The sequence below is a fragment of the Physeter macrocephalus genome, chromosome 8 (assembly GCF_002837175.3).
Source record: "Physeter macrocephalus isolate SW-GA chromosome 8, ASM283717v5, whole genome shotgun sequence".
Lineage (NCBI taxonomy): Eukaryota > Metazoa > Chordata > Mammalia > Artiodactyla > Physeteridae > Physeter > Physeter macrocephalus.
The window spans coordinates 19,891,392-19,918,156 of NC_041221.1; positions in this window are offsets into that span (position 1 = coordinate 19,891,392).

The following is a 26,765-nucleotide window of genomic DNA, read 5'->3' on the forward strand; positions in this document are numbered from 1 at the left end:
GCCATCAGGGACCTGTACCAAGGAAAGCTTTCTGATAAATCCCTCCGCCAGATCTTGGAAGAAAGTGATCTGAACCACCAAGGTTCCCCAGTCTTTTGCTTGGCTTTCTTTACTCATTCTAAATGAATGCCACTATCATACCTAATTTTGTATTATTTCTTCCTACAGAGGGCCCCTGCAGTTGTAAAGCTTGAGGCCCCCCCCAAACCTGGATCTACCCCTATCAGCCTCTAAGTTATAACCTTACAGTGGATTCCTTTAGTGGATTCTTTGGGAAAGAGCAACGTCCTAAAGCAAAGGGATGTGGGACAAGCATGCTTTGGATGGAGTGGAAGGAGGCAGAGGTTCAGGCCTCCAAGGACACACTCGGGGCCTGGGAGAGGGACCTATTTGTGAATATCTGTGGCAAAAAGAAGTGGACAGAGAAAGCAAAGCAAGAGGAAGGGAGGGCAAAGGAAGGGCTGGGAAGGGCCCCACTTTAGAGATGGCCCTTTCTCCCTCCGCAAGACACATCCACTGGGGGCCGGAGAGGGGCCTGGCTTCGTAATGGGGGCAGCCACGAACTCAGATCAGCGATGGGAGGCCAAGGTGTGCAGGGCACGCATGGGCTATGGACCACCTTGGAGGAGACAGATGGTTACAGATGGAAGGCAGAGGGCGGGGCTCAGGGCATGGGAGTGTTGTAAGGGCCCCTGTTATATTGCAGGCAGCAGAAACAATCTGGCCGGCTTTGCTGCACTTTGGTATTTTATAGTTGGCTGATATAATTTCACTCAGAACTGTAAATCTCTAAATGTCATGTATTCTTGCTGAATGAATCCTGTGTTCATGAGCATGCCTTGCTGAAAGCATGCCTTCTCCGGGGCTGTATTCTTCAATTCTGCAGAATATGAAGAGAAGAGAGCTCTGGTGAATCTTCCCGTGTGTGATGCTACAGGCTTTTAAGAGTCAGGCTCAGGACAGCTGTCGTATTTGATGGAAAATTACCAATGGAATGAAGAATTGTCAGACAACCACCACCCCTTGCCCAACATCTGTATGAAGTCTCTAGAAAGCATAATGTCTAGATTTAGAAGTTTAAAGCACAACTTCATTAAATGAATAGTTCCTGCAGTTTTGCCTAAATAAAGGGTAAGTATTTGAGCAGATTCTGAAAGTGAAATGCAGAAAGTTAATGCAATAACAAGACAAGAAGTGAAAGGCTTTTTTTTCTAATCTAACCCAAAGAAATATGAGGTGTTTGTTAGAAGGTGCTGGCCTCTGTGAACTTTGAATACACAAGGCTCTTTCCGTCTGTGCAGGAGACAAAAGCATCTCCAGAGACACCAGACAGGTTTGGCAAACAGAGCTGGCTGGATACAAAAGGTGCAGTCCCATAAATCTTAATTTCTCTTCATCTGTCTGGAAGAGGTAAGATAAATGTCTATGTCAGGGATGTTCACCTGGAAAATGGTGGCAGACGCGGGCAGATATCCCGAGGCCGAGATGTGAAAGCAGGTGAGGAAGGGTGTTAGCAGGGAGGGCGGGGTCTTAACACCTGTCCCGTCCTGCTCTCGCCACACCCATCATGGACAGACTCAGATTCCAGGGCTCCTGGTAATGAAAGGGCCCCCGTCAAGAGGGGATTCATTTATGAATTTGAGCTCAAAGAGAGATTCATCAAAGGAGCTCCACACATGAGAAGCCACTGACTTTGTCCCTGATGTCGTATAAAAAATGATGACCAACACATCCCACCTGAAAGGGGAACTGCCTTCTTTTTGGTGTTTTGGGGTTGGTTCTGTTCTGAAACCATTGTTTTATGTAACGGTCTCAGATGATGGTTGTTTGCAGTAGTAAAAGAAAAAAAGTCTTTAAATCGCCTTAAATTTTAAAAAAAGATTAAAATGACCACTTATTCTTTTAATCTTTGAATTTTATTTCATTTATTTTTTATACAGCTGGTTCTTATTAGTTATCCATTTTATACATATTAGTGTATATATGTCAATCCCAATCTCCCAATTCACCCCACCACCACCACACCACCACTTTCCCCCCTCGGTGTCCATACGTTTGTTCTCTACTTCTGTGAAAATGACCACTGTATTACAGCTCCCTTTATATAAACGTAATATTGAGACTAGTTAGGTTTTACCTGAAAAGAATGTATAATTTACATTCACCTGCGTACAAGGCAAGTGATTTATTTAAAGATGTTTACAAACAGAACTGCATGAGGGTTTGAAGCTCTAGTTACTGGAGTCTAGACACAGAAACTTGTTGTTTTTGGCTTTATTTTTCCCAGTTTTCAGTCCTTTCTGAGATTTATAATAATAAATTTATAATAATTATTATGTATGTACTTTTATATTTATTTATAATTATAAGAATAATTTATAATAAATTAACGTTCTCTAGCCTATTGAAAAGTTCCATTTGCAAAATGGGTTCACAGATTCAATAGCTGCTTTGTTCTTGGAGAAAACTAAGGCTTTGCAATTCTTTTGCCTCATAAAACTATTTCCCTCTTTTGGAGGCAGGGTCTCGCCCACTGCAAACAAAACTGTTTTATCCGACACGTTTTGCTGGAGGAGAGCACTACTGAATAGTGCCTCTAAATAGTCACATTTTCTAGTGGGTCTTTTCTACATGCTCATAAAACCCTGCCTGAGGAGTTCTCTGTTTCCCAAGGTAGCGTGGGTGGGGGACAAGCGGGCTCCATTTCAGAGCGGAGACAGGGATTTTAATCGTATTCTGCTCAGCTCCTCTCTTTGACACCAGGAACAAGGCCTCCATTGCTCAAAGAGGAAAACAAGGGGTTTGGGACTGTCGATTCTCTGGGGCCTCTTTCAGCTTGAATTGACCTAAGGGTGCGCCTCTAATTTTTTCGGTTTCTCGTCCAGGCTTTAAACCTTCCTGCTATAGGCACTCAGAGGGTCAGTCCTTCATTCCTCTTTTCCCTAAACCTCTGGCTTTGGCCCCAGCGTCAGAGGTGAGTCTGGGGGTCCCTGACCCACCGAAGGCCGCCTGGCCCGAGCCCTGGGCGCACTCACGCTGCCAGTGTGCAGGTCCTGCCCTCCCCACGGGGTGACTTAGGGTCTCAGTCCCTCCATCCTGGGGTGAGGCTGGCCCTAGGGCCTTCCTGCTCTGGGGTGGGTCCAGGCAGAGGGAATGACTTGAAAAAAAAGATGTCGAAATTCGTTTTCAGAAATCAGAGAATATTCTGTAGACCAGAGTCAGCTTAAAGGGAAAATTCTTGTTCAGGCAAGAGCGGAGGGTCCCTGAGAGAATTAGGCGGGAGCTTGTGGGAAGTTTCCGACACCCCCTCTAACGTCGGGGGGTTCCTCTCCCAAACAGTGAGGAGCCTGGGGTGGCCGAGGGCTTCAGCTGAGGGCTACTGCTTCGGGTTTAGTTCATGTTATTTACATAGCTTTTATTTTGGTAAAATTCACATAACATAACACTCACCATATTACTTTCAAGTGTGGAACTCAGTGGCATTCAGTACATTCACTGTTTTATTTTAGTGTATGAGCCTGCTCTAAATTGTATAACAACTAGTTTTATTTTTAACTCAACTCTTAAATCTGGACATAAGCACAGTGCTTGGCTTTTATTCAGATCAGAAAGGACAGGAAAGAAGTAGCCAATTCCATTGTATACATGTACCACATCTTCTTTATCAATAACTTTAAATGGAGTATAGTCTATAAAAATATTGAATTGCTATCTTGTACACCTAAAACTAATATAATATTGTAAATCAACTATACTTCAATTAAAAAATATTAACTAAAAGAAATTAGAAGCTGTGGAACTCTCTACTCCCTTGGCAGGAGTTGAAGTAGCAGTCACTCCTTATAAAATGTGTTCTTACCTCTCGTTGTCACCGTTTAGCTTCTTCCATCCTAAATTTATGTGGTGCTCTTTCCACGGCCTCTGAATAAGCGTGATATAAGGAGAAGTGTTCCTCAGCAGGGAAGGACCAGACCAGGGTGGTTCTGGAGAGGAGAGCAGAGGGGCATGTGGTTAGAATCCTACTCTCGGGGAAAAGCATGGCCCGTTGTCTGATAACCTGCAAAAGATGCTCTGAGGAAGTAGAAGAAAATGTGAAATTTTTCTTGAACTAGAGTTAACCTCCAGCTATAATCCATTTCTCACCGCTAAAATGCTTACTGATGGAAAAATATGTATATTTGTAAAAGAAGGAACAGCAGGGAAATGAATTATGGGGCTAAGAAAAGAGGATTCTTGGACCTCACTTGTCCTGAAATAAGTGCGTTTGGAAGGCCCTTATGTGTACGTGTGAGTGTGTGTGCTTAGAACGTTCTCTCTGCAAGGGGGTCTTGTGAGTGAAGAAACGATTTTTCACATCATATGTATATGACTTCATCTCCCTGAGCCTATTCCTTTATCAGTCAATGAGGATAGTAATAAGATTATTATATATAATATATGTGTATTATAATATATGTATAATACATGTATTATATATGTATTTTACATATATTATAATACACATATATTATGTGCAGAATAGTCTTATTAATATCCTCATTGGTTGATAAAGGAATAGGCTCAGGGAGGTGAAGTCATAATCCTAGGTGCACTGCTGGCAAGGCTGGGTTTAGAATTTAGGGTCTCAGCCACCTCCAAGTCTCCAATGTCCTCCCCACAAGCATAAGTAAATGTTTCTTTCTTCCCTGACCATACCTGTCAAACTAAGGTATTAGTTCTCTACAAAAAGAGAATGAAATAAAGTACAGAGACAGGCAAATGCTTTGCCATCGTCCTCCCTGGTCAGTGTCCTAGCCTGTGTTCAGCTGTTCTGGCAGCCGGGCCCGCTAGCCATCCACACCAGGCCCGAGACCTGGGTCCTGCCATCTCTCTCTTTCCCCTCCTCCTTCCCCCTCTCTCCTTCTCTTTCCTGCCACTCTTGAGTGACCACCGGGACTCTGTTGTTGATTGAAGGTTACAAGGAGAGTGCACACACACACGCTCACTCACTGCAAATACGCACACTCACGGTCACATATACACACACGTGCTCGTACACACTGAATACACATGAGCACATACACATATACACCATGCACATATACACACTCATATACACTCACACATGCACATACACATATACACACATGTATACACACTCACACGTACACATAAGGGCCCTCCAAACTCACTTATTTCAGGACAAGTGAGGTCCAAGAATCCTCTTTTCTTAGCCCCATAATTCATTTCCCTGCTGTTTCTTCTTTTACAAATATACATATTTTTCCATCAGTAAGCATTTTAGCGGTGAGAAATGGATTATAGCTGGAGGTTAACTCTAGTTCAAGAAAAATTTCACATTTTCTTCTACTTCCTCAGAGCATCTTTTGCAGGTTATCAGACAACGGGCCATGCTTTTCCCCGAGAACAGGATTCTAACCACATGCCCCCCTGCTCTCCTCTCCAGAACCGCCCTGGGCTGGCCCTTCCCTGCTGAGGAACACTTCTCCTTATATCACGCTTATTCAGAGGCCGTGGAAAGAGCACCACATAAATTTAGGATGGAAGAAGCTAAACGGTGACAACGAGAGGTAAGAACACATTTTATAAGGAGTGACTGCTACTTCATCTCCTGCCAAGGGAGTAGAGAGTTCCACAGCTTCTAATTTCTTTTAGTTAATATTTTTTAATTGAAGTATAGTTGATTTACAATATTATATTAGTTTTAGGTGTACAATATAGCAATTCAACATTTTTATAGACTATACTCCACTTAAAGTTATTGATAAAGAAGATGTGGCACATATATACAATGGAATATTACTCAGCCATTAAAAAGAATGAAACAATGCCATTTGCAGCCATATGGATGGACCTGGATGTTATCATACTAAGTGAAGTAAGTCAGACAGAGAAAGACAAATATCATATGATATCGCTTATATGTGGAATTTTTTTTTTTTTTTTTTGCTGTACGTGGGTCTCTCACTGTTGTGGCCTCTCCCGTTGCAGAGCACAGGCTCCAGACGCGCAGGTTCAGCAGCCACGGCTCACGGGCCCAGCCACTCCGCGGCATGTGGGATCCTCCCAGACCGGGGCACGAACCCGCGTCCCCTGCATCAGCAGGCGGACTCTCAACCACTGCGCCACCAGGGAAGCCCTATATGTGGAATCTTAAAAAAATGATACAAATGAACTTATTTACAAAACACAAACAGACTCACGGACTTAGAGAATGAATTTATGGTTACCGGGGGAAGGGTGGGGTGGAGGGCTAGATCAGGAGTTTGGGATTGACATGTACACACTGCTATATTTAAAATGGATTACCTAGAAGGACCTACTGTATAGCACAGGGAACTCTGCTCAATACTCTATAATAACCTAAATGGGAAAAGAATTTGAAAAAGAATAGATACATGTATATGTATAACTGAATCCCTTTTCTGTACAACTGAAACTAACACAACATTGTTAACCAACTATACTCCAGCATAAAATTAAACTTTTTAAAATAAATAAAAAGTCATTACAAAATAATGGCTATATCTCCCGGTGCTGTACAGTATATTGCTCTGTTTTGTGCACAGTAGTCTGTACATCTTAATCCCCTACCCCTGTATCGTCCCTCCCCTGTCCCCTCTCCCCACTGCTAAACACTAGCTTCTTCTCTCACAGCTTCTAATTTCTGACCTTGACTTTGGTGTTTGCTACTCAGGCCTTGCGAAGCCTTCTCTGGGGTCTGCATCCAAGTTCCATAGAAATGAGTGTCTGATGGTGGATGAGGCAGGGTCCTGAGCCCCTCCCACCCCCACTGAGAGAGCCCTGCCTCTAGGCCGAGTTGGTAAAGAACTTCCTACTCCCATCACAACGTGTATTAGTCAGTAGAGGTGTCAGGGGCAGAGGGTCAGGGAGATCAGGGTACACTGGAGAGAGGATGGGGAGCTCCTTGGCCCAACGTCTTTCCCCCCAGTCCAGTGAGGAAGGCAGCCTCGCCCTCCGACATGGGCCACAGTGGACTACAGCATGGGTGGTTGCAGAACCCACGACCCCACAGGTGCCAGAGACAAAGATGAGATGGTCCCTAGTCCCCAACGTTCCAGTGGCCCCTAGCTTCCCGAAGGGTGCCGTTAACAAAGGGAAGCACAGCCCTGTGCTTGTGAGCTCAGGGCTGATGGGCCCCGCACCCATTCCAGACCCTCACGGTCTGCAGACCTCCACCCAGTGGCGTCTGCGCCCTGGTTCAGGCCAGAGCCTGCGGCAGCTCTCCTGGACGCCCATATGCACCCTGAAATGTGCAAGGACTTCCCCACTCTGAATGGGGACATGGCCTCAGCCTGAGCCTGGCATCCCCTCTCTCTGACACTGCGCCTGCCAGAACCAGGGCAGTGCGCAGGGGTACAGACAGGGCAATCTGGGAGCACACGTGTGCCAGTCTCCTTGCCCGGGCCCTTCCGCAGGAAATCCCTGCCCTTCAGAGGGAAGTCCGACATGCCCCACAAGTCCTTGTCTGTTGCTGGATCCGTAAAGGAATGGATTCTGCGTGTCATTTTGCAGCAAGGTTGAGCAAACCACTTCACATTAGATAAGTCCAGTGTGATGTGATTTTGAATAAACAAATAACAAGAGAAAGAAAATAGGAAATGAGAAATCTTCTGATCAAAGTACCTACATTTACAACAAGGCACAGTCATTTGGCTGGCTCCCCCCAAGTTTACAGGGAGTGATAGAACTGGATTAAAGCCTGGCTCCTTGAGCAACTGACATTCCATTGGAAATGAAAGCTGGAAATGAGATGTAGCCCAGCTGCTGTCACACTGCAGTGGACACGGAACCACCCAAGGGCTTGTTAACACACCCAGAGCTCTGAGTTGGCAGGTCTGAGTGGGACCTGATCATTTGCATTTCTCAGGTTCCCGGGTGGCGCAGCCGCTGGTCCAGGGACCCCACTTCGGGAACCACTGAAGTCGTCCCTTTAGCTTGGCCACATGGCAATGACACAGTCCCCCTCAACTCTAGATGTTGCCACGAGGGAACAAAATTACGCATGCAGGAGTGGCTGATGTAGTCACGAGGAGCTCAAGGATTTTCAGATATATGCTGATCCAATTACGGTCCACTTAAAAATGAGGATTGCTGAAATCTTGGGGTCTAAGTCATTGGATTTTTTTCGTTCTTTCTCTTACCCCTGGGGCTTTAGTTCTTAGCTGTGGTTTCCGTGAATTGATGTCAGCTAATATTGGGCAGAATTACATCCTCCAAATCACTCTTGAAGGCCTTGTGGTATTTAAAGTATCTTTTGTTTCCAACATCCTGGAATACTTAAGTAACTCTTTTCCAGATCAAATAATGTCCCCTGTGTTTTGGTTTATTTACAGTTTTTCTGAGGCTGCAGGAGAGCCAGGCCTTACTGTTGGCATGCAGCTGGGCTGTTTTCACCCTCTGCTACCTGGGGGTTAATTGAAACAAACATCCTGGAAAAGAGAAAGTCGCCAAACGGGGGACCCAAGAGTGCAAGCCCTCAGGCCGGGCCTGCTACCGCATTGCTGAATTCAAACAGCAAACCCCGAAATTGAGAAATCTCCTATTGCCCAGGCAGTCTGGGTTTTCTTCCTTAGGGATAGATTGCACCACTTTTGCTGTGGTTTTTAACATTTTATTGGGAAATATTTTCGAAATTAGAGAGAAAGTTTAAAAAAATCGAGCAATAACACTCATATACCCTTTCCTCAGCATCAAATATTATTTCCTTTTTCCCCATCTGCTTTCGCATTTGTTCTCTCTCTGTCTATATGTGTGTGTGTGTATAATGTTTTCTCAACCGTTCGAGAATAGCTTGTGTGGGTCATGGCATTTTACTCCTAGAAGTGGGTGTGCTTTTGCATAACCGTAGTACCATTATCAACTGCGGTGAATTTAACCTTGGTGCAATTGCTTCATCTAGCCCACTATCTACATTCCAATTTTGACAATTGACCCAGTAATGTCCTTTATGGCATTTCCCCCTCCAGTAAAGGACCTGGTCTAGGACGATTTCCTTCATCTGGTTATCCCATCTTTTAATCCCCTTTCACATGAAACGGTTCAGAATCCTGGCAGTGTGGGTCTGCCAGTGTTTGCTCATCTAGAGCTGGTCCATGCCCTGTGTGAGGGATACTATGCATCGTGCATCACACCCAGAGCACAGGCTGTGGTCAGGCCTCGTTTTTGAGGCAGATTTTGATCGTCCAGTCACTGTGTGATACAATGTCTGCACTCTGTAGTTACTAGTTTTCCCCTAATTTCTAATAAGAAATCTGTAGGGAGGCACATTAAGACATGTCAACATCCTGCTCCTCATCCAAATCTATCCCTGCCCCCGAATAGACTGAGAATTCACTGATGATTCTTGCCTGAACCACTTTCTACAGTGACGGTTGCCAAATGGAGCTTTTTCAACCCAGCTCACCCTCCACTTTATCGGCTGAACGAGGCATTCCACGGTAGGCAAGAGCCCGCTCTTCTCCCCCACTTATTTTGTGTATCTACTTATTGTTGACACGGAGGCAGGAATTTTTGCAAAAATTCATTACCATCCTCAATGATGCTGAAATAAAAATTGACCCAGATGTGGCTGCTGGGAGCTCCTTCCAGTGGCAACTGTGATTTGTGTCCTCATGACAAGACCCTGTCTTTTTTTTTTTTAACCACTTTCTTACTTTCTGACACAATAAGATGTTCCAAGTTCATCTTCTACTTTCTCTGTCCCAACCCTGGGATCTGCCATTTTTATATCTAAACCAAGATAGTTGACTTCTACTTGGTTTACTTCGATGCTACAAAGAGAGTTCTCTTTAATAAATACTTAGAGTCTAAATTGAAGTCTCCTAGTTAAATAGGACTCCTTTGGTGACAAGAAACAGAAAACTTGACTTGAATGAGTATAAACAAACACCATTAAATTGGTCGACAGAATCCAAGGAAAGGTTGAACAACCAGCCTCTGGAAGTAGAGTGGTGTTTCTGAACCTCAGGGGGCACTGACCCCCAGATATAGATGGTGTCAGGCTTCCTTAGTTTCAGGACCTGGTCTTTCCTTCTCTCAGGGGGGCCACCGTGAGCCCAGACCCTTCCTCTGAAGGGCAGGAAAGATGGCACCCGGAGTGCCCTTGGCTCCTGTGGTTCAGTTTCCACATTGGGGAATTCCTGCTCAAAAACCGTGGGGAGAGACTCAGTGTTTCCTAGAGGATCAGGTTTCCATCCCTGGATTAATCAAGAGGGCCATGGAGAAGGTCTCGGAAAAGAACGGGGCAGCTTCTGAGCTGGCGACCCGGGGAGCACTAAGCAGATCCCTGCACACACATCTGCTCAGACACCATAATGGTTGGTTGATTTCCTGCTCCCCATGCTCAGGTGCTGCAGATGAGTTATTCTTTTCTTCTAAGAGACGCTGGAATGTAAAGTTTCCAACAACCACAAAACCATATCATGTCTCCGACAGAGATTCACGGGTGGCAGCAGTGAAGTACTTAGAGGAGAGGCCAGCACACCCTTTGCCTCACACTCACCTGTCTGCCCTGTGACATTAAAAAAAAAATTGGGAAAAGGCCACTGGAAGGGAAGGGGACTTGGAGACAGGCCCCAAAGCTCTGTGACCTTAGGCAACTGGTCAACCTCGTGAATCTTAGACTAGCTTGAAAGTCAGTTTCTGCTCTAATGTCCCATGACTGTGTGGTCTGTGTTCAAGCAGAGTTATTATTTTGACAACTCTGGCCTTGTCTCCACATAGACCTCGGCCAGCCATGACTGTTGGTGACCACAGACAGACAGAGAGTCCAGTCCTGGACTAGCCCCTTCCCCTCCCTATTACCTAATCCTCAAATCCCTTCTGGCATGCCTTGGACATTTTTCTGGTTTGGACCCAATCTCTGGGTCCTGTTTCACCCGTCAAATTCCAAATTAGGTGTGTCTAGTGCCATAACAAGGTGTGGCCAGAAAGAGGCCAGCATGCCAGGCTCCTCTACCCCAAAGCGGCAGACACTGCCTTCATCAACCTAAGAACAGCCTCACTGCACTCAGCTGACCTCGTATCCCCAGACTTCACCTGATCACCATCCACGGTGGTCATAGCACAGCCACTCCCACCACCAGCTAGAAGGGTCTTTTCAATGAGTCCAGGGTTCCCACCACGGTCGTGGAACCTGCGGGAAGACACTTGGAAGTGGGTGCTAGGTTACAGGGCTAGGTGACTCGTGTTTTGGCTTGATTATGAATGGGTCACATTTCTAGGACTGTGAGCATGCCTGCAGAGTGGATATGAGACTAAACTATCAGTTCCACCACGAGGGATGGGATTAGTGGTTCCGGGGCCCTGCCAGAAGCGCAGCTGTATAGACAAGCCACAGTGACCTAATCTCCCAAACTATGAGCTGGTCCCGGCCAGCTGCAATGGGGGAGTGCTAGCTGGGGTGTGTGGAGGGAGCCTGAGTGGAGTGGGAAGGTATGTGAGTGTCTGTGGATGTGGGGGGCGGCGGGGAGAGGACTGTATAAAAGAGAAAGAGAAAGATTTCAGGGAGAGGCCACATGAGCAGACGTGAGCAGTCCTGTACTTGGGGAGGAGTGAAGACACGACAGCTAAACAAAATGAAAAGAAGCCAGTGCCCTTGGGAGGAGCAAAAAACAGCAGAAGAAGGGATGGACTGCTTTTGTCCAGAAGAAGTGAGTCATGTTTCATTCCCAGAAAAAAAGCCTAATAAAAAGAAATTGTTGGGAAAATAAGTGAGTTTTTAAATACTTGGTTATTTGCAAGAAGGGATTGGTGAGCCATTGAGTTCTCACCTTGACAAGGTTTTCCCTGGAGATAAGTGTACACAGGCTCACATCTCTCCGCCATGTGACTCCATGAGGCTGAATGAGTAGGCATCTGGCGGGGATTCCTTCCATCCCCTTAGTCGATGTCTACTGAGCACCTACTGTGTGCTACACTCTGTAGAAGGTGCAGGGGAAACACGGAGGAGGAGGCCTCGCAGCCCAGCCTGGAAGAAGAACAGAGATGGGGACAGGTGAGAAGAAGGTAGCAGGGCACATGCTGCACACGGGCGTATGGGTGACAGCAGTTCAGTTCCGTTCACTCTGGGGACACCAGGGTGATGATGCCCGCGAGAGAAGCAGCTACATCTCCCTGGGGAATCAGGGGCTATGCAGGACCACAGCATCGCTCCAGCACATACAGGATGGTGGCACGTGGGCCTGGTGGACAAGACCAGGATCCCAGCTGATTCCTGTATGGACCCTAGCAAACATCAGGGCCAAAGCAGAGCAGATACAAACGTGATGAGGGCTCTTCCCTGGCCTGGGATGCCCATCTCACCCACTTCACCTGTTGAATCCTTCATTCCCCTGCGATCAGCTCAAACACACCCCCTAAAAGACAGGCACCTGCCCTGAGTCAGCTCACCCCAGGCTGCTCCAAATTCCCAAGGTTTTACGTACAGTCTCCCAAAGTAACTGAATTCTTATTTGACCCTCAAATGAACAAGCTCTTATTTTATGTTTCCATCATAGCAAAGCAAGCCTTAATGGAAATTTCCTTTAAGTCTAAAAATGACAGGGCCATCTCAGTTCATTCAAAAGCGAGTAATTTAAATTCCAGCTACAAGTTGGAATGAACCCACATGTTTGACAAGAAAGAACATTGTGTTTTCTTGTGCCCATCAATCTGTTAGTACTAAGCAGCATTTTCAAAAGCAAGGAATTTCAAAGCAGTGACAAGTCTATTCTCTAAAGGGACACTGGATGTAGGTGCTTAAGGCTCCAATCATTTGAGAACCCAAGAAAAGGGGTGGGGGATGCTTAGAGCCAACGGGGGTGCTTAGACTTGGGGCCTAGTCACCCCTGTCCTTACCACACACCGACAGGGGAGCTGCTGCCCTGGGACACAGTCCAGCTACCATCCAGTGAAGTCACAAGTTCAACTGAGGGGAGGCATGACCAATTGGTGTGATGCGATGCATGATAAAATTATTGAGAAATTAAGTACTTCAATCTCAGTGATACTTGTTTGAGCATCTGAACATTCTGTCCAGCTACATTTTTGTCCCCTTGTCATTTTGGTGCTGATACACACATCTGCTTCCTTGAGACACTGAATCAAGTTTCTGCTTAGCACTTGAATTCCGAGGTACGAACGCAGGACTCCGGGTCCCCGTGATGTTGCAGATAGTTGTCCAGACAAGAGGTCAGGGGTTATTCAATTGGCCCCGAGATTTGCCGACTTTGAAATAAAAACCAATCTTCTCTCCTGTCAGTTTTCAGTTTCTCAGTAAAGGTAAAAGTTGGTTTTCCTGGTTAAATATGCAAAACAAGAACAACCTGAGGGTTTGTAATGAAGAGCAGAGGGCCAGGCTAAAAGCTCTCTCACGCTGAGATGATGGAAGCTGATGGCAAACCAGTTGGAAATAAGGTGACTTCAGTCTCAGTGCGTTCTCCCAAGCAAGCAGGAGCGGTTTGGAAAGAGACTTTCAAGCCTTAACACAGATTCTACCGAGATGTATTCGAGCCATTTTCCCTGGTTTTGCTGCATAATAACTTGCCTCATAGGTGAACTTTTACAAAGCAAAAAGGCAGACCTAAGGAAACAAAAAGACTGTTTGTCCAGAGTGAGGTCAAATCTGAAACTGGATTCCATCCAATTGGCGTTATTAATTCAAAGGACCCACTGGACTCTGAGGCTGGAATAGCTCAGGCTGCTCTATTTCCATCCCTTGCTCTCCCACACCACAGTTCAGGGTCTTAAGAAGATGCCAAATTCAATAGGGACAGACATTTAAGAAGAAAAACTCATTTTATTTAAAACTTCATTTTATTAAACTCAAGGAATCTGTCTCTAGGTTTAAAGAGAGTTGATCCGATGACTCAAAGTTTTCGTGTTGGCCTCCTCTGAGGGCTTGGGAAAGCCTCACATACCCACAGAGGATGCAGCTGACAAAACAGACAGTTGCTGATCCTGGCATCAGTGGGTACTTTCAGTTGATCCAGATGGGTTAGAAATGCCCCATTTGCGTTGAGTTCTCCAGGGCAGGAAAACAGAGAGGAGAGGCATCAGGTGCGTCCGAGGCCAGGAACAGTGTCCTGCCTTTTCATCAGCTCCATCTATGACGGTTTCTAAATTTGAGAAAATTGTCCAGCTGCTGATGTGTCCAGATCTCCGAGCATACCTTCCTGCGGTGTCAACGCCACAGACGGACGACAGTAATGGATGTCGTGCGTGGACAGAATAGATCCCCGGCAGAGCACAGCCTCAGCAAAAGGCAAAGCCTTGTGCAGAAAGGCAGTCACGCCCACCCCCAGGCATGGCCTGCGCAGTCCCCAAACATGAGCTTCAGTGGGTAGCTTGTCTGGCAGCTGTGTGTTTGCGACCACCAGGAGAAACACGTTCCGCACAGCAAACACCGCAAACTGCCGTGTATGTGCAGAACAATGAAGTACAGATGTTGACCCTTGTAGGAGATGTTTTACAACGGATTCAATTATTGAACATTTTTGTCATTCTTAATCCCGTAAACCATCCTCAAAGAGCATATAGGCCTCCTTTCAACCCAGAAAATGCTGAGTGATGCCTGGATTAAAGGTACAGTTGAGACCGTATGCCTCTGTTCAATGGGGAAAAGAAAATGTCTTTCTCCCTAAAAAGACCCTATAAGGGTGACTAGAGGTCATTTTCTTAGAAAGTTTAGTGTGAAACAAGACGCAACATATTTGCCCAACACACACACACACACACACACACACACACACACACATGCATCCCATGCAAATATCTGAGTCTTCAATTATCATAAGTAATTAGGAGAGTAGATTTTACTCAGAAGAGCTTAGTTGAGACATTTGTTTGTGATGAGCTTTTCCCCCTCTACAGAGTTAGAAATATCACTGTAAATGTGCTGGTTAACAAGATCTATCTCCAGTTCAGGAAGTGTTGACACAGATGTTTGGCTAATCATCGATAGCAAACAGCTATTCCCATAAAGGCGAAGATTAGTCGGAATTGGCATACATTTCTTTCTTCTGTGAGCCTCGTTTGATTATAGATGATGTTTTGTTAGAGTGTATCCATGCAACCTCATAAATGATGTAAAACCCAAGAAAACAGGAACGCTGTGCCAAAACCAAATTAAATATGCGTCCGAAAAATGCAAGCTTGATTCGGATTCAGGTACCATGAAGCTTGCCTCAATCTATTGTTGCTAAAACCTCCAGGGAAACTATAAAAAGCAACCCTGACATTAATATCAATTTTAAGTTGGTATCGCTGCCAACGTTTATTCCACATGAAGCCCAGCTGGTTGTATCATCTCGAGCACAACATAGAGTGGCAGCATTGCAGCCTCCAAAAGCCTATGAAAAATGGTCCACACAGACTGGGTGAGGAGAAGCCTTCTTATCTGTGTAAATGCACTGCAACTGTCCCGGTTTTCCTTGTGAGCAGCCGAGGTGGCCTGGGATGTGGATACAGAGCTCGTTCTCTGGGTAAAGCGGCTTCGGAGTCTCCGAGCTGTGTCATGCCCCTTTCCTCCTTCCATCAAGAAGTACAAGAAGCCCAAGAAGTACGTTCAGACGGCTGCCTCTCCTATGCCGCCCATCTCACAGAGGTCCCTGGAAAGCCACACAGAATTACCATATGGTTACTTCCAGAGCATCTTGGGAAATCTAAAGTCCTCTGTCTTATTTCTCTCCTACTCACCAACGTGGGATGGGGTTCAGGGGAACCAGAACAAGTCCAGAGTTCAGCTGACTACTGGGTGGCTTCCCTTCATGTACCATTTTAAAAGACACCCATTCCCAGGTGAAATGCCTGCTTCCAGGAAGAACCCTGCCAGGTGCCGTGGAGGAAAGGAAGACCGGGATGCGAAAGAGTTGCACAAACTTTGACCTGGAACTGAAACATGGACTCCGGGAAGCAAAGTCATAGAGGAAGGAAGAATGGTTGGTTTGGGATAGTTGAAACCCGTGCATACCTGGCAAGAAAGTCACTGACATCAGGTGTGCAGGGAGAAGGCTGAACAAGCTTCCCCAGCAGGGGAGTAATGTCTTGTGTCCTCGGAGGGCCCGCACTTGTGCATGGACCTGTTCCACGGCTCATCACAAGGGAGCTCCCTCTGTAGCAGGTGTGAACTCTGACCATCCTCATGGCCTTTACGTTGAGACTTTTTATTCACGTGACAGTACAGCACCTCACACAGTCTTCTGCTCTTTCTTCCATTCCACAAATGCTAGTTTAGCTTCTTCGAGCCGCTTACCCCAAACACCCATTTTTACTGTGATAAACCTCTACACAGATCCTCCTCAACTTACTATGGGGTCACCTCCCGGTAAACCCTGGTAAACTGAGAACGTGGTAAGTCAAAAATGCATTTAATATAACTAAGCTACCAAATGTGGCTTAGCCCAGCCTGCCTTAAATGTGCACAGAACGCTTACATTAAAAGACAGTTGGGCCCTGGTGGCGCAGTGGTTAAGAAGAATCCACCTGCCAATGCAGGGGACACGGGTTTGAGCCCTGGTCTGGGAAGATCCCACGTGCGGCGGAGCAACTAAGCCCGTGCACCACAACTACTGAGTTCGTGCTCTAGAGCCTGAGAGCCACAACTACTGAGCCTGTGTGCCACAGCTGCAGAGCCCGCTCACCTAGAGCCTGTGCTCCGCAACAAGAGAAGCCACCACAGTGAGAAGCCTGCACACCGCCACGAAGAGTAGCCCCCGCTCGCTACAACTAGAGAAAGCCTGTGTGCAGCAATGAAGACCCAACACAACCAAAAATAAATAAATAAATAAATAGACAAATGAAATTTAAAGATTGTTGGGGAAAACCATCTAACACAAAACCTATTTTATAATAAAGTATTGAATGTCTCACATGATTGAATACTGTGCTGAAAGTCGTATGGGCACAGGATGGTTGTCAATGTATCAGTTGTCAACCCTCATGATTTTGGGGCTGACTGGGAGCTACAGCTCGCGGCCGCTGCCCAGCATCATGAGAAAGTATTGTGATACATATCACTAGTCCGGGAAGAGATCAAAGTTCAAAATTCAAAGTACGGTTTCTACTGAAGGTAGAGACATTTTGTGCCATCATAAAGTAAAAAAAATCGTAAGTCAATATTTCCCTTTCTCTGTCTGACTTACTTCACTCAGTATGACAAATTCTAGGTCCATCCATGTTGCTGCAGATGGCATTATTTCATTCTTTTTAATGGCTGAGTAATATTCCATTGTATATATGTACCACATCTTCTTTATCCATTCTTCTGTCGATGGACATTTAGGTTGGTTCCATGTCTTGGCTATTGTAAACAGTGTTGCAATGAACATTGGGGTGCATGTATCCTTTCAGACCATGTTTTTCTCTGGATATATGCCCAGGAGTGGGATTACAGCATCCTACAGTAGCTCTATTTTTAGTTTTTTAAGGAACCTCCATACTGTTCTCCATAATAGCTGTACCAATTTACATTCCCACCAACAGTGTAGGAGGGTTCCCTTCTCTCCACACCCTCAAAAGAAATGATACAAATGAACTTATTTACAAAACAGAAACAGACTCACAGACTTAGAGAATGAATTTGTGGTTACCAGGAGGGAAGAGTGAGGGGAGGGATAGTTAGGGAGTTTGGGATTGACATGTACATGCTGCTATATTTAAAATGGATAATCAACAAGGACCTACTGTGTAGCACAGGGAACTCTGCTCAATATTATGTAACAACCTAAATGGGAAAAGAATTTGAAAAAGAATACACACATATATATGTATAACTGAATCACTTTGCTATACACCTGAAACTATCACAACATTGTTAATCACCTATACTCCAATATAATATAAAAAGTTAAAATGAAAAAAAAAAACTGCATGTAGAACCATCGTAAATCAGGGACCATCTGTATATGCCAGTCTTGCCAAAAACAAAGGTGTCATGTTCTTTCTTGTTAAGTGAAATGAATAAGGAAGTGGGGAGAGGATGCAGGGCTAGCAAACACACGCTTGGGGTGTTACATCTCCTCCTAAGGTCTTCAGATGTTTATATTTACTTTCAGGATAGTCGGTAGGGTCAGCCCCTCATTTCCACACTCAACTTTACCTGACGGCTCCTGTTCATGCTTGAAAACTCAGCTCAGAGTCATCAAGGGCAGGGCTTCTGCGCTAAGTCCTCAGCACCTAGGCAAACATCTACCAGAACTAATTAGATGGCGTTTACCCATCTGTCCTTCCCCAGTAGACTCTGAATTTCTTGAAGAGGAATTCGATTTCTCTTCCTACAAGGGCACTAATCCCATCATGGGGGCCCCACCTTCATGACCTCATCTAAGCATAGTCACCTCCTAAAGGCCCCACCTCCAAATACCATCACAGTGGGTGAGGACTTCAACATATGAATTTGGGGAGACAAGAACATTTAGTCTACTACAGGTAACCACTAGCCACATGTGACTATGGAGCCCTCAAAATGTGTATAGTGTGACTGAGGAACTGAATATTTAATTGTATTTTATGCTAATTAATTTAAATATATATTTCATTAGCCAGATACTGGGGGTGGCCCTCTCAGCTGTCTGCTGGGAGAAGCGGCCTGGCCAGAAGGAGAGGCAGAAGAGGGGGAGCCAATGGGCCGTCCTGTCATTGGATCTGAGGACACGAGAGGCCCACAAACACCAAGACCAAGAGTGAGGTCTGCGGGGAGGGGGAACTACCAACTGAAAAGGGAGAGGTTCCAGGGATGCTCAGGTCGACTCGGGGAAGACATGTGTGCAATGCCTATGGGACCTCTACGTGGGCATCTCAAGGATACAACAAGCAGGGAAGAGCCTGTAATGACTGACTCCAGGGCCATCACCCTGTTCTCTGAAATATGAAGTCTGTCAACAGGACAAGACACTGCATTAGAGGCGGTCCAGCAACGTGTCTGTTTTCTCTCTCAGAGAGGACCAGGCAAGTCCTACAGGTCCTGGTCAGCCGCTCAGCTCAGATCCAAACAGCCTGTCATGGGGCTGGAACATTTATTTAGGGGCAAGGGGGTGGCTGAAGCCCCTTAAATCACCCCCACGCTCTCTTTCCCACATACCGAACTGTTAGATAAAGTTGTTGAGAAATCCTGGAATGCCCCCCCAGATTTCCTTAAACTTTATTTCTCACAGTGAACCCTCAGCAACGAGATAAATTTAGATCCCCCCGTTCAGCAAGCCCCACACCCTGGTGATTGTACAGGATGATGTTTTCGATTACACTTTTATTATCTCGTGTTTCTCTTCCAACTGAGAATCCCACTTTCTCATCACTCTCCAGTTCCTCCTGATCTGTATTCCTTTCTCCTCCTCACAAGACCATCATGAAACTGCTTCAATCACCAGTAAATGGTGGAAAGAATGAATGCGTTTGGCTTTAAACACTCCTAAGTAGACAGTTGGGAAGCGGTTGAAAATTAAAACCAGGCAGCTTAATGACATTAGTGAGGCCTGCTTGAGAAGATGAGCCTGACCTCCGGACTCTGGGCTCATTGTACTGATGACATCAGAGTTCCGAGGGGGTGGCTGAGGCCAGGAGCCCTGGAGCAGAGGAAACCGCGCAGTAGGGCTTGTCTCTTCTGTCCCACAGGAGCCCAGCTTGTCTCACGTTGAAGTAGGAAATCGCAGCTTCCTCCAGTCAAGGAGGGAAGCTGAGGGTTCCTGCAGAGAGGAGCTTGGCATGGAGGCGAAGGGGGGATAATCCTTTAGCATCTCCCCAGGGTTCAGCCCTCTCCCCCCAACACTGGCTGAAAACGTGGAGCTGCAACCATCCAATCACCGACCCCAGGGAGCCTGGTTTGACTAGAGGTTTTCACTTGCTAGATTTCACTAAAAACTTTACAAAGTGACTTTTACAAACTTGTGATCCAAAACTCAGAAAGGGAGATTAGGTGTAGCTTGGGGAAAACAACGGGTTGGAGCATGTGATGCTTTCCATATTAACAAGTCTCAGTTTGGGGGTTTGGGATGGGGGGTGTCTTCTGATGTATCACTGAGAGCAAACAAAACATGAATTGTCCTGGCACCCCATAAAGAACATCAGTGCCGCGATTGTTAATTATCTAATCGCCTCAAATATATTGAGCATTTTATCAACCACAAGCAACAGTGAAGCTTAAAATAGACTCTTATTAAAATATTCATTAAGGGCCTCCCTGGTGGCGCAGCGGTTGAGAGTCCGCCTGCCGATGCAGGGGACACGGGTTCGCGCCCCGGTCCGGGAGGGTCCCGCGTGCCGCGGAGCGGCTGGGCCCGTGAGCCGTGGCCGCTGCGCCTGCGCGTCCGGAGCCTGTGCTCCGCAACGGGAGAGGCCACAACAGTGAGAGGCCCGCGTACCGGAAAAAAAAAAAAAATTCATTAAAAGGCAGCCATGGAACCAGCATAGAGATTCTTTCAATCCCCAGAACAGCAAGCCAGGCAGCAGTGGGGAAAGTGACTTTGCCAGACATGGAAAGAACTTTGCCAGGTTGTCAGCATCAACCTCCTGGGAGCCTCTCTGCATTTCCCATGCATTCTACTTCCCCTAACCAAGATCAAATCTCTTCTGACTCATTTTTATTTTCCCAGTCACACAAGGAACATCTCAGTAGCACAGAAAATATCTAAAGCCGGTGCAATCCTGGTGCCCTCAGCAAAAAGACAGTGAGTGTGGAGGCAATTCTAAGGCAGCCCCCAGATTCCCACCACGGCCCCTCAACCCCATGGTGTACACATTGGCTCCCAGTCTCTCAATCAAACACTGATCTAGGTACTGCTGTTATGGGATCTTGCTGTTGGGGTTAAGGTCCAAAATATTGACTACATTGACTTCAAGTTCAGGAGATTACCCTGGGTGAGCCTGGCCTAATCAGGTGAGCCTACACGCGGGATAAGGCTCTTCCTGAAGAAAGAAATTGGAAGCCTGAGGGTGAGTCAACTTGAGAGGGTTCCTCTGTCGCTGACTTTGAAAATGGCGGGGGAGGACGCACACGGCAAGGAATGTGGACGGCCTCTGGGACCTGGAGTCCTCAGTCCTGCAACCATGGGGAAATGAATTCCAGCAACACCCTGCGTGACTTTGGAAGCAGAATCTCTCCCTGAGCCTCTGGGAAGGAAAGAAACCCAGCCAACACCCTGGTTTCACCGTGTGGGGCCCTGAGCAGAGAACCCAGCCTCACTGCGCCTGGCCTTCTGACCCGCAGAACTGTGAACTAATAAATGGCTGTTTGTTTACACTGTTAAGCTCTGTGACTTTACACAGCAAAGGAAAACTAACAAAGTCTGCTGTGCAGTCAAGAGATGCAGACTCTTGAGCAGAGTCCCCCGTCGCACAGCCGCAGGACGTCAGTGCCCTCAGCAAAGAGGGCTGTTGTCCTCCAGCCCTCCCTGGGGAATGGGGAGGGCTGCCCAGAAAATGTACAGAAGTCCGTCAGAAGAGTAGAAACTGACTCCAAGATAGCATGCGTCCCGTTGTCCTATCAGTGCTCATTGTTAATTACACCTGTTTTCTTTTTCACCAAGGAGATATTTTGTCTTTTTCACAATTTTGCTTGAAAAAGCGTAGTATCGGGGAAAGAGCGTTTCCTGGGCTGCAGAGCTTAGAAAGCTGGTATTCACGGGGATACAACCAGAGAAGTCCCTGTTTCTAACTTTTTAAAAATGATACTTTGGGGCTTCCCTGGTGGCACTGTGGTTAAGAATCTGCCTGCCAATGCAGTGGACACAGGTTCAATCCCTGATCTGGGAAGATCCCACATGCCGCGGAGCAAGTAAGCCCATGAGCCACAACTACTGAGCCTGCGCTCTAGAGCCCGTGAGCCACAACTACTGAGCCTGCGCTCTAGAGCCCGTGAGCCACAACTACTGAGCCTGCGCTCTAGAGCCTGTGAGCCACAACTACTGAGCCTGCGCTCTAGAGCCTGTGAGCCACAACTACTGAGCCTGCGCTCTAGAGCCTGTGAGCCACAACTACTGAGCCTGCGCTCTAGAGCCCGTGAGCCACAACTACTGAGCCTGCGCTCTAGAGCCTGTGAGCCACAACTACTGAGCCTGCGCTCTAGAGCCTGTGAGCCACAACTACTGAGCCTGCGCTCTAGAGCCTGTGAGCCACAACTACTGAGCCTGCGCTCTAGAGCCTGTGAGCCACAACTACTGAGCCTGCGCTCTAGAGCCTGTGAGCCACAACTACTGAGCCTGCGCTCTAGAGCCTGTGAGCCACAACTACTGAGCCTGCGCTCTAGAGCCTGTGAGCCACAACTACTGAGCCTGCGCTCTAGAGCCTGTGAGCCACAACTACTGAGCCTGCGCTCTAGAGCCTGTGAGCCACAACTACTGAGCCTGCGCTCTAGAGCCTGTGAGCCACAACTACTGAGCCTGCGCTCTAGAGCCCGTGAGCCACAACTACTGAGCCTGCGCTCTAGAGCCCGTGAGCCACAACTACTGAGCCTGCATGCGACAACTACTGAAGCCCACACGCCTAGAGCCCGTGCTCCACAACAAGAGAAGCCACGGCAGTGAGAAGCCTGAACACCACAACGAAGAGTAGCCCCCGCTCACCACAACCAGAGAAAAGCCCGCGCACAGCAACGAAGACCCAACACAGCCAAAAATAAAATAAAATAAAATAATTTTTATTTAAAACGATACTTTGACAGAAATTTGGCAAAAGGATATTAAAGTTCTCAAATGGATGTTTCTTCTCTGCAACAGTAATTTAGCATCAAGGAATTTACCCTCTGGATATAATTGGATGGATGTGGGAAGACAGCTATAAGGAAGTTTGGGCAACTTTGTTTAATGAGAGCCAAAAGAAAAAAAACCACAACATACATCGCTGGTTCTCAACCCAGGGGGATTCTGCCTCCAAGGGATGCTTGGCCGTGTCTGAAGACAGTTTTCATTGTCACGGCTGAAAGGGCCTGTTACTGGCATCTAGTGGGCAGAGGCCAGAGATGCTTCTCAACAGTCTACCGTGCCCAGGACACACCCACCACAGCAGATGACCCAGCCCAAAACGCCAACGGTGCCAAGGCCGAGAAACCCTGACCAAAATGTACAACTGCAGAGATTAGGTTGAATCAGTTAAAGTGCAATGTTTTGCAAGCATAAGAAAAAACTGTGGTATTGTAGGTGTAGATTCATATTTATGTTTAGAACTCATTGCTAAGTGAAAAAAAATGATTATAAATTTATACTTGAAATTGTCATATGGCTAGAAAAAACATAATAAAATACTTATATATTTATAGAATATTATACCTCATGTTTCCCATGGAGAGACTAATTATATGTGTCTATAGAAAGTAGCATATGAATGAAATATATATTATATATATGCATATTATCATATTTATTCTTCCGTATCTTTTGTCAATTGATTTATATTTCAATTGACTTCCTTTGTGGTGTGATGATGCCTGAGGTTCCTTCACTAAGGAGTCCTGTCCCTAAGTGAAGACACAGTTAAAGCTGTTATAATGTGGCACATATATACAATGGAATATTACTCAGTCATAAAAAGGAATGAAACTGAGTTATCTGTAGTGAGGTGGATGGACCTAGAGACTGTCATGCAGAGTGAAGTAAGTCAGAAAGAGAAAAACAAATACCGTATGCTAACACATATGTATGGAATCTAAGAAAAAAAAGAAAAAAAATGGTCAGAAGAACCTCGGGGCAAGATGGGAATAAAGATGCAGACCTACTAGAGGGTGGACTTGAGGATACGGGGAGGGGGAAGGGTAAGCTGGGACGAAGTGAGAGAGTGGCATGGACATATATACTCTACCAAACGTAAAATAGATAGCTAGGGGAAGCAGCCGCATAGCACAGGGAGATCAGCTCGGTGCTTTGTGACCACCTAGAGGGGTGGGATAGGGAGGGTGGGAGGGAGGGAGACGCAAGAGGGAGGAGATATGGGAACATATGTATATGTATAACTGATTCACTTTGTTGTAAAGCAGAAACTAACACACCATTGTAAAGTAATTATACTCCAATAGAGATGTTAAAAAAAAAAGCTGTTATAATGCATGTGCCTGGAGAGATAGCACATAGACCCCTTATGAACATGTACCCTGCCTAGGAAGCTATTGATTAAATCGGGTGGCCTGCCTGTCACTCAGCTGAGGAGCAGACAGCTTTGGTGCTGAGCTACAGGACTACTCCTAAGAACGGTGGACCTCTGAACAGCCCAGGAAAGGGATGCAGATGGGGTGGACACAGGTCCTGCCGCTTTCCCTTAGGCCAGCCCTATCCCTCCACTCACTGAGTCAGCCTGAGAGCAGCAGACTCAAAGAGTTAGGGACATGCAGGACTGTCCATCCCAAACCTGGCTTCCAGCCCTGGCTCTGCCTATGACTCCAGGTTCCTCGTCTGTGAGGTGAGCGCGTTAACCAGCGGTCTCCAGGAGTTTTGCAGTGCTCTGATCCTCTGGATTCCCCATCATGTATCTGTCCCTGCGATTTTGCAGTGAATGGTCTCCACAACGACCACTGATGTGCTTGTTGAGATCGTTCTCTTGGCTTTTGACAACTTTCTTCTGTTACTTTCAAATGATCACAGACTCCAGGGAGGAGTTTAGGTAAACCTCTTTCCAAGTTCTGGGCCCCAAAAGTCCCCCCAAAATTTCTTCCTACAAAACATTCTCAATCAGGGATGTGTAACCGTGGAAATCCAGAGGGTCAGCCAGCCCTGCTGCTCCCCTGGGAAGGAGGCTGGCCACGTCCTGCATTTTCTAATTTTGGGTTGGTTCCGATCCTTCACCTGATAACATAATTTTCCCCTTTTTCCTTAAAGCCCAATAAATATCCCACTCTCCAGTGCTTTATTCTGGGAGTAATATAATTTCTGCCTGATCTGTGAGTGCATGTGAATATCTACTCAAGATTGTCATGCGATTTAAGGAGTGTTGGATTCTGTAGATGCTTTGAAACCAGGTGACTTTTGCTCCTTATTTCTATTGGGTTGAGCTGTGCGGCGTGATTGAGAGAGAAAGGAACAGCTTTGTGAATAAACAAAATCCCCACAGTATCTTCAGCTTCACTATCCTGTGTGAGGATGAGCCCAGGGCGCTCAGCCTGGGCGCTATTGATGTTTGAGGCTGGACGATCGGTGTGTGAGGGTCTGTCCTGTGTGTCGTAGGATGTGTCGCAGCTTCCTAGGTTCCACCTACTGATGCCAGTAGCCCTCCCTCAATCCAGACAGTGTGACAATCAAGAATTCAAGAGTGTCACATCACAGGCCACATGGGGGTCCAATGACCTCCACTGTTAGGTGGGGAAGGAGCTCCGGAAGCTTCTTTCTCTCCAGTGAGGAAGGAAGGCTGCTTTCTGTGCCCCACAGGAATGTGGTCAGTCCCAGACCACGTTTCTGAAGAGTCACCTGTCGTGTTGCGCGGTCAAATACCGTCAAAGTCAATCATGACTAAAGAAGCTGGGCGGATACAAAACACTGGGTCCAGCACATACATTTAAGTGTTATAAGTGATCATCGCTTCATGGTAGAACTAATGATAATTAGGACCTATTTTATTTTATTTTTTGTATTTATTCATTTAACCTAGATTTTCCATTTTTTTAATAATCATTAAATTACTCATTTAAAATTTTTATTATTTTTATTTTTATATATATTTTGTTGAAGTATAGTTGATTTACAATGTTGTGTTCATCACAGGGGTACAACAAAGTGATTCAGTTATACATATACATATATTCATTCTTTTTTAGATTCCTTTCTCATACAGGTTATCACAGAATATTGAGTACAGTTCCCTGTGCTATATAGTAGGTCCTTGTTGCTTATCTATCTTATATATAGTAGTGCGTGTATGTTCATCCCAAGCTTCTGATTTATGCGCCCCCCCCCCCAACGTTTCCCCTTTGGTAACCACAAGTTTGTTTTCAATATCTGTAAGTCTGTTTCTGTTTTGTAAATAGGTTTATACAGAATATTGAGTAGAGTTCCCTGTGATATACAGTAGGTCCTTGTTAGTTATCTATCTTATATGTAGTAGTATGTGTATATTATCCCAAGCTCCTGATTTATCCCTCCCCACCACGTTTCCCCTTTGGTAACCACAAGTTTGTTTTCAATATCTGTAAGTCTGTTTCTGTTTTGTAAATAGGTTTATTTGTATCATTTTTTAAAATTAGATTCCATATATGAGAGATACCATATGATATTTGTCTTTGTCTGACTTACTTCACTTAGCATGATAATCTCTCTATGTATTCCTTTTGAAAATTTTGAATGCTTAGGAAATAGAAGAATGCATACAAATGTTTAATATACACTTAGGTGATGTAGTGAACACACCCTAAGTTGACTCCAACCCAGTGATTTATGTCCTATGTAATCTCCTCCTCTTGAGTGTGAGTGGGGTTTGTGACTTACATTTGAATGACAGAATATGGCAAAGGTGATGGGTTGTCATGTCCATGGTTATAGATCATGTAAGACTCTGCCTTGGCAGGCTACAGGAAGAGAGAATCTCCCTTGCTGACTTGGAAGAAGTGAGCTGCCGTCTCTTGGGACCACCTGCAAGAGGGCCATGTGGCAGGGAAGCGCAGGGCAGCCTACAGGAGCTGAGAGCGGTCCCCCGCTGGCAGCTGGCCACAAGGTAGAGACCTCAGCCCTACAACCTCAAGGAATTAGATTATGCCAGTAATCTGAAAGAACGTGGAAGCAGGTCTTTCCCCACTTGAGCCTCTGATGAGACCAGTGCTGTACCTGACACTTGACTGCAGCCTGGCGAGACCCAAG